At 26.7% G+C, this 11,315-nt stretch overlaps 1 pseudogene; it reads left to right on the top strand.

Moving 5' to 3' along the window:
• The first annotated feature begins 1,911 nt into the window (after window positions 1–1,911).
• The window catches only part of LOC112684002, a 17,338-nt pseudogene continuing 7,934 nt past the window's right edge, over window positions 1,912–11,315 (top strand).

Here is an 11,315-nt window from a genome sequence, read left to right as displayed (position 1 = left end):
ACTATGGCAATATTTCTTTTAACCAATTTTTACAATTGACTCGTAACAGATTAAACTATTTTTGGGGACGAGTATAATTTTAATAGACCTTAAGTTCTTTAATTTTTCGATCTTTCAGTATATTCTGAAAGAATTTTAGGTGGTAGGCCAACTGACAAACATGAAGTAGAAGCAACTGAGTATTTAACTCTATTTCAAGCCATTGTTTATTGTTTTTGTATAAATTACTCAAATTTCTAGCACTTTTAACCCTCAACTTTGTCAACATTATAACTAGAATACGAATTTTTCCCCTCACAAGTTTTTCGTACATTGTGTTCCAATATTTTACATCATATTTATTTTTTAGTCACCTAACCTTTATCACGTAAACATTTAAAGAAATATTCATAAAAATAATTTTTAATTTTTCTCTATTTACTATAACCAGCTGTAAAACTAAAATAAAAACTACAGATGCAAATGACTGCAAATGAAATGTATACCATTAAAAAGATGGGTAGTTGTAGTATAAGATGATATTACTCGTAAATAGCTACTATTTGTTATTTTTAAATGACCTTCCATAAAAGTCTAATAATGAAGTAAAAATTCAAGTTTACCATTTTAATTTAGTCCATTGAACCTATTAATAAATTAAGACATGTATTTACCATATTACATTGGACTTACCTTCTGTAACAATTTCTGTTAAAAAAAAATTATTAAACTTTGTTAACATAGTAATCACAAAAATTATTTGAAATACACTTTAAACAGTCAAAATCCTAAAAAAGGTATCCTACCTCAATTAAAAATTGACGGTCAACGATGATTCGATCACTACTTCACTTATTCATTCTTCACTATAAATACCTTCGACGTATTGAGATGCTCGCCTAACTATTACGTTAAGCATAAAATAAAGTTCTAATACAAAAAAGTAAATTCCTCATTAGCGAGATCGAAATTTAAAATTTCAAGTTTTTTTAAATTTAAAGTTTAAGATACTTTAATTGGTTCAGAATATAAAAAAAAACAGTTTTTCAACGATACATAAGAGAATAATTTGATAAACAGTATAGGTACGTAATTTAGTAATTTGTGGTATTTAGTATTAATCCCAAGATTAATATCGGCTGATAAACGCAACTTTAGAAAATAGCATCAGAAATCTCAAATGTTTAGACGTCATAGACAAAAACGTAACAAAGTATGATATAAAATGGGTTATGAATTTTTTTAAATTGGTTAAGAAATTTATTTTATTATCTTTTGACCAAGATAAACCAAACAGTGTAAATCGTTTCAATTATATAAAAATAATTATGATAACTCATTTAGAAATCGATACAAACAATTTATACTGCCATATAGTAGTATTATCAATATTAAATTATAATATTAACAGTATAATTATTAACTAATTAAGTATAATGATTAAATAGTTTTTGTCCAATTTTTAAAAGGTACCTTGTTTTATAAAAAAAAAAAAACCTGTAATATCATCAGTTACAATGTTGGTTAAAATTATAATATTCTATTTAAGTTTATGTAAATTATGGATGGTAACAATGATTTAAGAAATAATGATTCTTGAATAAACTCTGACCAAAATTAAAGTGAAAGTGTTATAACTGCTTGTACTTACATATATATATATTCGTACTTAAGAATTACTTGTAAGATAATGTAATAAAAAGATTAACATAGCATTGTTAAATTCTTAATCGTATATTATACACACATAATAACAACAACAACTAACTAACAATAATATTGAAGTGCATTTAGTGTATAAAATGTACACTCCTGAGTATCTGAGAAATTAAACGCGTTCTCTTAGATACGTTGTTTTATTATCCATTCATTACCCGTCAGATAGAATCGTTACTGAATGTCAATAATATACTTATGTTAATCACATACTCATTAGTCAGATTCCACTTGTAGTTTACTCAACTTTATTCGGTAAAACATAACGAAAACATAACAACTCGGTGCCATTTATCATCCAATCAACAATTGTATATCGTAAAAAAAAAATGTTTTAATTATTACTGTGTTGAAATTCGAGAGCAATATTAACTATATTACCGTTGGATTATTTAAATACACATAACATTCTGTTATGGGTCGATACGTGCAAACGGACTACGTGTGAACAATACAGTTTTCATTCATAATTGACGTTGTAGATTTTTTTTAATTTTACTTAAAATATTTAAAAGCTGAACAGATACTATGGACATCAATAATGCAAGTAATAACTCACAAAATAATCGGTTACCAGATATTACGGAGAGCACGGCAGACACGTCAAATTACGACCACGGGATATTTAATATTGGAAATTCCGACTTCATTCGTAAGTAAAATATCTAAACTATAAAAGCTTAAATGGCATAGGACATTTTACTTTCAAATCAACTATCAATATTTGGAATGATTTTTTTATACAATTATTATATTTATTATATTATATTATATAATACATTAGTATAGAAAACAATATTAGGTTTATATACATATATATATATATATATATATATATATATATACATATGCATATATGACAAGAGAAGATGGAATAAGAAACGAATATGTGACATTTAATGTTGATGTAGTGTCTATAGTGGACAAGATGAAAGAAAATAGACTGAAATAGTGTTTGGGCAAATAATTAGACGAGAGGAAACAAATGCAGTAAGAGTTGTTATGAAAATAAACGTTGAAGGGAAAAGAAGAAAAGGAACACTAAAAAAAGAGGTGATTAGATACGATTGAGAATAATATGAGGGCCTTTGGTGTGTACACAGGGGATGTAAAAAATCGAGATGAGTAAAAGTTTAGTACAAGGGTGACCGAACCCAAATAGTTGGGAGAAAAGCAAAGGAGAAGAAGAATATATATACGAGTATATGCATAAATAATAAATACGAGTATATCGTATACGTTTAATTGAAATTTACCAAATTAAGTTTCTTAATCTTTTAAACATTGTCTACGATTATACAATTTTAAAATAACTTTCCATCATAAAATAGTTAAATAAGAGTCTATACTCAATAGTCGAGTTAAACATTCATAAAATGACACCTATAACTGGTAATTTTCTCCCTGAATATACATTTATTCTTCTTCTTCCTTCAGCTTGACCGTCAATTTAGGATAATTGTTACCATCACTATTTCCTCTTAGCTATTAAATACAGGCTTTATTACGAGTAGGTATACATAATTTATTATATTTAACAATTTTAAAAGTATAATATATTTTTACGCTATTGAGTGTATTAAAATATTGCGTTTGCCATCGATGGTTTAAATTCTATCTAATATATAATACCGAACACAGATATTTACTTTTACTGGTGCACAAAGACCGAAATATAATTACTTACCTATATGGTATTATGTTATAGTTGTAGACGAGGTAAACGTTCACAAGAAAAAATATTTCAAGACGTATTTCAAACACATAGTGGCCAACACCAAGTCGGTGTTCACGTATAAAACCTTATCCAAACGATTACCGATTTTGCAATGGGCACCAGTTTATACTCCAAAAGACTTCATCGGAGATCTTTTGGCTGGAATTACAGTTGGTCTGACGCTCATACCTCAGTCGATGGCTTATTCTACTTTAGCTGGTCTACCGCCGCAAGTAAATACACGACCACTTGTCTGGGTGAAATAATATAAATAGTATAGTGGCGTATAGTAAATAGTGTGATTTAATTTTACAATCATAAATCACTCGTGTAGATTCAGCCATTCGGAGGAAGCCATCAAAAACATGGATACAGTGTGTTCGTCCTCGTGTTTGCGTATTTTCTCGTTTATATTTTAGAATTTAATGTTAATGTGTTTAAACCCATTATCTTATGGCTATCGTTAATTATCGGTATTAATTGACGAATTATTTCCAGTGTGGTCTTTACGGTTCGTTTGTCGGGAGTTTGATGTACGTGTTGATCGGCACTCGCAAAGAAGTCCCCATGGGACCAACTGCTATAGTGTCGCTGATGACGTACAACACTCTCCACGGACTCGGCCCCATATACGGCACGTTGTTGTGCTTCTTGACCGGCGTCATCCAACTACTAATGGGACTAGGTAAACATCAATACATCAGAGCGGTCGTATCGGTCCGAGTTCCGGAGTAACGGTCGTCGCCAAACGTGGCAAACGCATTTCCATCCATATTCTACGCTCAACGGTTGAAATCGTTTTACATCATTTTTCTTACGATCGCACAGTTCTCGTTTCCAAACCGTTAAAAGCGAACATCCCATCGCTCTTCATTTATCCAATCGTCCAACCTCAGACTTTATCCAGTGGTCGGATTCGAAAATATCTTCGAACAAATAAACCGTGCACAAATCGTATTACATTAAACTTGCTGAATGTGCACGACAGGGTTCTTGATTGATTTCGTCTCCGGCCCAGTAAACGCGGGGTACACGTCCAGTAGCGTAACTGAGAATGTTTGATGGAGGGGGATCAAAATAAATTTGTAGGGTAAACTTGTGGGGGGCCTTTGCCCCCACGGCCCACGCACCCCTTATCTATATTTTGTATAATTTAATAACTCAACACATGAAATCTATTTCACAAGTGCACAACTATTATAATTACTAACCTCGGACATACTGTTTGATATTTAAATTGAATTACACATTTAGAATATATTTGGATAAGGGTTTATTATTTACCTAATTGATTTGTTTTTGTGATAATTCATCTTTACAAAATAATTACAAAAAGTTTAATGTCGAAATGAAAAGCATAAATACTTATATTATTTTTTTAAATTTCAATGAATTGTTATTAACTTAATTTATATTATTAATAAAAAATGTATATATAAATTAATTAGAATTTAATTTATATAATTATACAATTGTCTTAGAATTATAGGAAGAAAAGCTTGTTAACTAGTATTATATCTCTATAGTTGATCTATTCGTGGATAAAAAAAAAACTAGAAGAGATATAAGTCAAGGTAATGATGGTTGAATAAAATCTATCATAAATTATTTCCAAGCACAGAATTAGAGCACATTTGATTTCTCAGTACTCCAAGATTTCATATAGTTTTGTATTAAAAAAAAATATATTATAATTTCAGTTGATATATGTTATTATTCTTCCACCCGTCGACCGACCTGCCGAATATCGATTTCGTTTCTATTATCAAATAGGTTTTTATAATTTTACAATATGCAGGTAGGTACATCAGTTTATACAGTAAATTAGTCGATTATAAAATTAATACTATTCTTATCTGGTGTACTATTATTTATATTTTAAAAATGTTAATACTTTAATAAGTCTAAACGGGTTAACACGGAAAGAGTTTCTCATTTCTCGTACCTACCATTATACCATTCGAGCATCTTTCATGCGATTATCGAATACAAGATTTTTTGTTCGAGAGTCATATCATGATTATTTACACCATGATAATAACTCACGCGGTTTTCGAGAATTCATGGTGACTTTTGAAAGCGATAAGCTCTGCTTTTTTTGTTTACACGTGTCGAGATTATTTGGTACGATAATTGGCTTCTAAAACTATCAACAAATGTACATAGTTTTTCAAATCTCTTGGGCGTTTATTTTTATCAAACATTCGAAACTTGTATGAATCCGTTCATGTCGATTATTATGATATATTCTTATTTTGTGGTTTTTTTAAATATATATCTTAATTTAAACTTGTGCTTATATTTTTTTACTTTTTAGATTGAGTAGTTAACTAATAAAATAAAAACAATGGCAAATTTAAACATGTTTGATTGACGGTTGTGATTAAGTTTATAGAAATTTATCACAGCCAAGAATGCTTATGAGATACAAACAACAAAAATGATAAAAACAGAGACATGTGAAATCTCAAAAAAAAAAATAAAAATTAATAATTCAATTTATTGTTTATGTAAGCAGTTGAATATTTTTGATTATTATGCCAAAAGTATTCAAAAAATGCGAAATTAAAGATTAGTAGGTAATGAATAAAATATGGATTATTTAACAATAATAATTTATTTCACATTTAGACCAACGAAAATTGTATTATAACTCAAAAAAAATTTTTAAACAAAACCTCGATTTAAAAATATTAAATTCAAGTAAAAAGCAATTAGAATATACAATACAAAACAGTATAAATTAAGTTATACAAAATTAATTCAGATATGTAATCCTACTAGTGATGTCAAATAATAAATCTGATAAACTTGGAAGTTCTATTTTCAATTCTGAGTCATCCATTATTTTGTCAATTCTAATATATGAAATAAAAATAAAATAATAATTAATAAAATGTACAATACAGAAAATTTATATTATTATATTTACCCCGATAAAACCGAATCAATTAATAACAAGCCTTTCTTAATAAATAAGTTTAAAAGTATACCAGCCTTTTGGCGAATACTTTGGTCTTCGTTTAGTGTTATAAGTATCATAGAAGCAACGAATGACACTTGATCGTAATGTAGCCACGAGTTGATATATTTTAACGAATGTACTATTTCCTGTAAATATTTTTAAATAAATAAACATAAGGTGTAATCAAAAAGTTATTGGTATTATAATGTATAATAATATAAACTTTGATGGTTAAATAATTATATGTTTTAAGATATTTGTGTAAAAAAAAGTTTAATATTAGTAAGAAATAGATATTTCAAATTTCAAGTTTCTGATGATCGATATCTAGGATGTTTTAGTGGATTTGTTTGATGAGTTATAAAAAATGTGGAATAATTATTTATTATTCTTCTTCATAATAACAATCTAATAGTAATACAATAATCAAAATATATTCATCATCTTATTTTATTTTTTTTTTATATTTAAAATACTGATAATAAAATAAATAAACCTACTACATACATTGATATTTATCTTGTCAAAACCGTTAAGAACAGCCATACATTCATCAATAATACATTGGGCCATTACTGTATATGATTTAAGATCATATAGTTTTTTTAATTGCTCCGGCAAATTTTCAAAGGAAATATATTGTTCATTGTCCTCAATTAACTTAAGAGGTTCTGTAAAAAATTAGTTATTAAAATAGTTAATAGTTAATATATTAAATTAAAACTGTTCAGAAGATATCATGTACCATTCTTGTATATTATTTATTTAATTTAATAAAATACGATTTTGATGTCTTCGTTATGAAAATTTGAAGGAATCATTATTGCAAACTGATCATTGTTAAGAAAAATGTTTAAAGCAATTATTTATTACTGCATAAAAATTTATACTAATACAAAATTACAAAATAATTTTATCCTACTTTCCAATATACAATTTGAAAGTAATGTTACAACTTTGTATAACTGCTAAACATAAATAAAATGCATAACTTGAAATTTTAAAATTCAAACTGTTGAATATATTATAACAAAAAAAAAAAAAAAAAAAAAATTATAATTATACATAACATATTATAAAACCTAACTAAATTTTAAAAAAATTTGTTAAAATAAATGTAGTAACTTAATAGTACATTTTTTCTAATGAACAATAGTATTTATACAGTATAATTTGAAAATTGACATTATTACCTTCATGTATCCAACATTTTAAATGCAAGTTTTGTATTTTGAATATCAAAGACTGAAGAGTTGGTGACATTTTTATGAGGACAGTGTTTTCATTTTTAAATAATAAAATATGATGTACTATACCGTCCAAATTATGAGTCTAAAAAAAATGAAATAAGAAATTATTTATTCTATAATTTCCTAATACTTTACTATTTTGGTTATTACTTTTGATAATTTTTGTCCTGCTATTTGTAATATTATACATAAGCAATGAATATTCAGAATATCTTTTACTTTCATCAATTCGTGAATGAACGACAGTATATTTTTTTCGGTAAAAGCCCCTTGTTTGAATAATTCACCGATAAATCTATAAAAATATTATTTCGTACAATATATACAAATTATTAATTAATTTTACTTGAAAACATACTTGCAATGGGCTAAAGACCTTTTATAATATTGGAAATGAAAACTATTCAATATATTCTTGAAAAAAGATGGGGTCTATAACATATATAAAATATTTATATTATTTGATAATTAAATTAAAAAACATATGTTATCAATCGGTGGAAAATTTATTTGAATATAATTTGGTTTTAGTCAAAAGCAAATAAGAATGGTTAAGTTTTAGTAGTTTGATTGAGTAGTTCTACTCAAGTCAGTTTAATTATTAGCTATTATTGTTAATTATATAATATACATTTGGGTACCTAAATCATATTATGTATGAATAAGTCTTGATTTAAAATGTTACAAATCAGTTTATTTATAAAAAAAAATTAACTATGCAAGTATCAGTACTGAGAGATTTATCTTAAGCTTGAAATGACTTAAGACTAACAACTATAGATTATATTATGCAATAAAATAACAACGAAAATTCCGTACAGAGAAAACTATAGAAAAAATTGAGGATCAATCCATTGAAAGCAATGAGATAACAAGTGATAAAAGTCGGTCGGAAAATCGTTCAGAATTGGAAATTGAAAATGATAAAAAACTCCTTGATATCAAGAATGAAGAAGACTGTAACTCCACCAGTAGTTCATTGTCCGAGTACGTAGAATTTGTATCGACTTTATCAAGTTTAGTTTGTAGATACGAATGCACAGAAACGCAATGCGAGGAAGACTTTTCAGATGTTGGTCTCCACTCGACGGCAAAAGATGAAAACGATATTGATGATAACATGAACAATGGTTTTATAGAAGTAGAAGGTGTTTAAACTAATAACGTGTAATTATTTAAATAAAACAAGTGTATACAAGTGTATATTATAAAATCTAATATAATCACAAAAATACTATTATTATATTAACAAATTATATAACTAGTTACCATATTACTGTTCATAAAATTTTTTTTCAATTTATGTACTTCATTCTGAGGAGTACGAGTATAATATGAGGTAAACATATCGAAGATTTTTTGTGCTAAAACATTTTGAAAAGTAGTTTTATAATTGTGAAGTTTGTTAAATGCAGCATGATTGGCCATGTATGCACATAACTTCGCATATAAAACTGTAAAATCGGGTCTATTTAAAGCCTAAATAAGTAAAACAATAAATTTAATAACTGTTATAATTATTAATAATATTTATATACCCGAAAATAAATTATATCCACTATGTTTTCAAATATATAAATTGTTTTCAGTGGTATGGAAATAATTGTGTGTGCCATTTCCTCAAAATTGTTAATATTTACATTTTGGACAATTGATCGTACCAAATTAAATATTTCCTAAAGTAAAATCGTTTAAAAAAATAATTCAAAATATTTTCTAAAAATAAAATTAATTCAATAAAATGAAACATATCTTAAAAAAAAAATATACAACAGTACAATAAATTGTATTTTATTAACTTAGACATATATTTATAAATATATAATACACATTTTTAGTAATATTCAATAATTGTTGTATGTATGATTAATGTTATTAATAATTACATCGAATTTCAAATATTTTAAATTATACAACATTTAATACTTACAACTGGTTTAAGACTAGCTTCCATAGTTGTTATTAATTGAAAAAATTAATATTTCTGAAAATACAATTTTTTTATAAGTAACATAAATTAATACAGGGGATCTATAGTTAAATTATGTAATTACTATTTATTATCCATCAATTTAGGAGATAGGTAAGGCCAAAATTTGAGGGGCAAAAATTTTGTTTTAAAAATAATTACTAGTTACTTATAATTGATTTAATTATATAATTATAGTCTCGCAAAAAAATATTATTTATAACCTTAATATAATTATTTATAAATTAAATTCTGTGTAATTTCATTTAACGGTAGATGGATGAATACAAAACGACTCTGGAGGCAAAACTTTACTATAGAATAAATTAAACAAATCTTAGAGTAAAACCAACAGGTCTAATAAAATTACTTCATACGTGAAGTAAAATATCTAGTTTTAAAACATCATGCACAACTATACGCTTTAGCAATAGTTATCATTAAAACAATTTAAAAAAATATATTTTAATTAGAAAACAATGAAATTAATTAAATACCTTTCAACTGTAATCTGTACTTGACAGCAGTCTTTTGTACGACTAAGATTGTTGATCGTTGATGAAAATATGTTTTATAAGATACAATATATCAAACACCAACGAACAAACCAATTTTTACCGTGGATCACTGAACAATAAAATGGATGTATCTAATATTTTTGAACCGAAAAATGATTTCTTCATTGACCATACACCATGGCTACGTAGTAGTTAATTAAGTAACTAATAACTTCACTAAATTCTATACTCACGCATACATTATTTTGATTGTGGTCACGGAAAATAATTATATTATCATCCAAGTCTGATTTGATAAACGATATTTTTATTTTGTATCGAATTCTCGAATTCAGATGGTTGTAAACTATCAATATCCGTATTCAATGCAAGGAAGTGTTGTACCTATTTTTGTATCCAACGAGAGTGTGATTCGTAATGGTTACAAGCATGCCAGCTGGTCATAGAGTAATTACTCAATGCAGCCAGCAAATATATTAAAATTTACGTTTTGACGGGTAGGAAATAAAATTTATTTTTTTGAATTTAATTTGTTTAATTATATCACGAACAATTATGTTTTCAAGATATAATCTTGTTAAAAATATAAGTACTTTATACGTATTCAGTGGCGTAACTGAGAATATTTGATGGGGGAGGAGATCAAAATTAATTTGTATGGTAAACTTGTGGGGGGCCTTTGCCCCCCAGCCCACACACCCCTTATCTATATTTTGTATAATTTAATAACTCAACACATGTAAATATGATCTTTCTATATTACATAACATTATACATTTACAAATATGTTTTAAAATGTTTTAATATTTTACAATATGATGTCCAGATTCCTAGGCTTTTTGGCAAGTTCATCAATGACCTCTTCATTTGAAAATGTAATATCATTATGAATTGCCAACATTGCCAGACCATTAAGTCTTTTCTACAAAAAAAATTAAAACATTTTTCTCATTAGATATTATGGAAATGTATTTTATTAAGCACAAGTGCACAGCTATTATAATTACTAACCTCAGACATACTGTTTCGAAGATATGTTTTTATCCTTTTAAGACTGGAACACATTCTTTCAGGCGTACTTGTAGAAACAGGAAGTGTGCATATTATTTTTAAAATAAAATGTACATTTGGATAAATATTGGCATTACACACATGTAATGCTTCAATTGCAGTTTTCGGAATATTGTTTATTCGCTCAAGT

The sequence above is a fragment of the Sipha flava genome, unplaced genomic scaffold, assembly GCF_003268045.1.
Source record: "Sipha flava isolate LNK unplaced genomic scaffold, YSA_version1 239_pilon_pilon, whole genome shotgun sequence".
In the NCBI taxonomy this organism is placed as follows: Eukaryota; Metazoa; Arthropoda; class Insecta; order Hemiptera; family Aphididae; genus Sipha; species Sipha flava.
The sequence above is the reverse complement of the archived record's forward strand: the minus strand, read 5'-3'. Positions and strand labels throughout refer to the sequence as shown.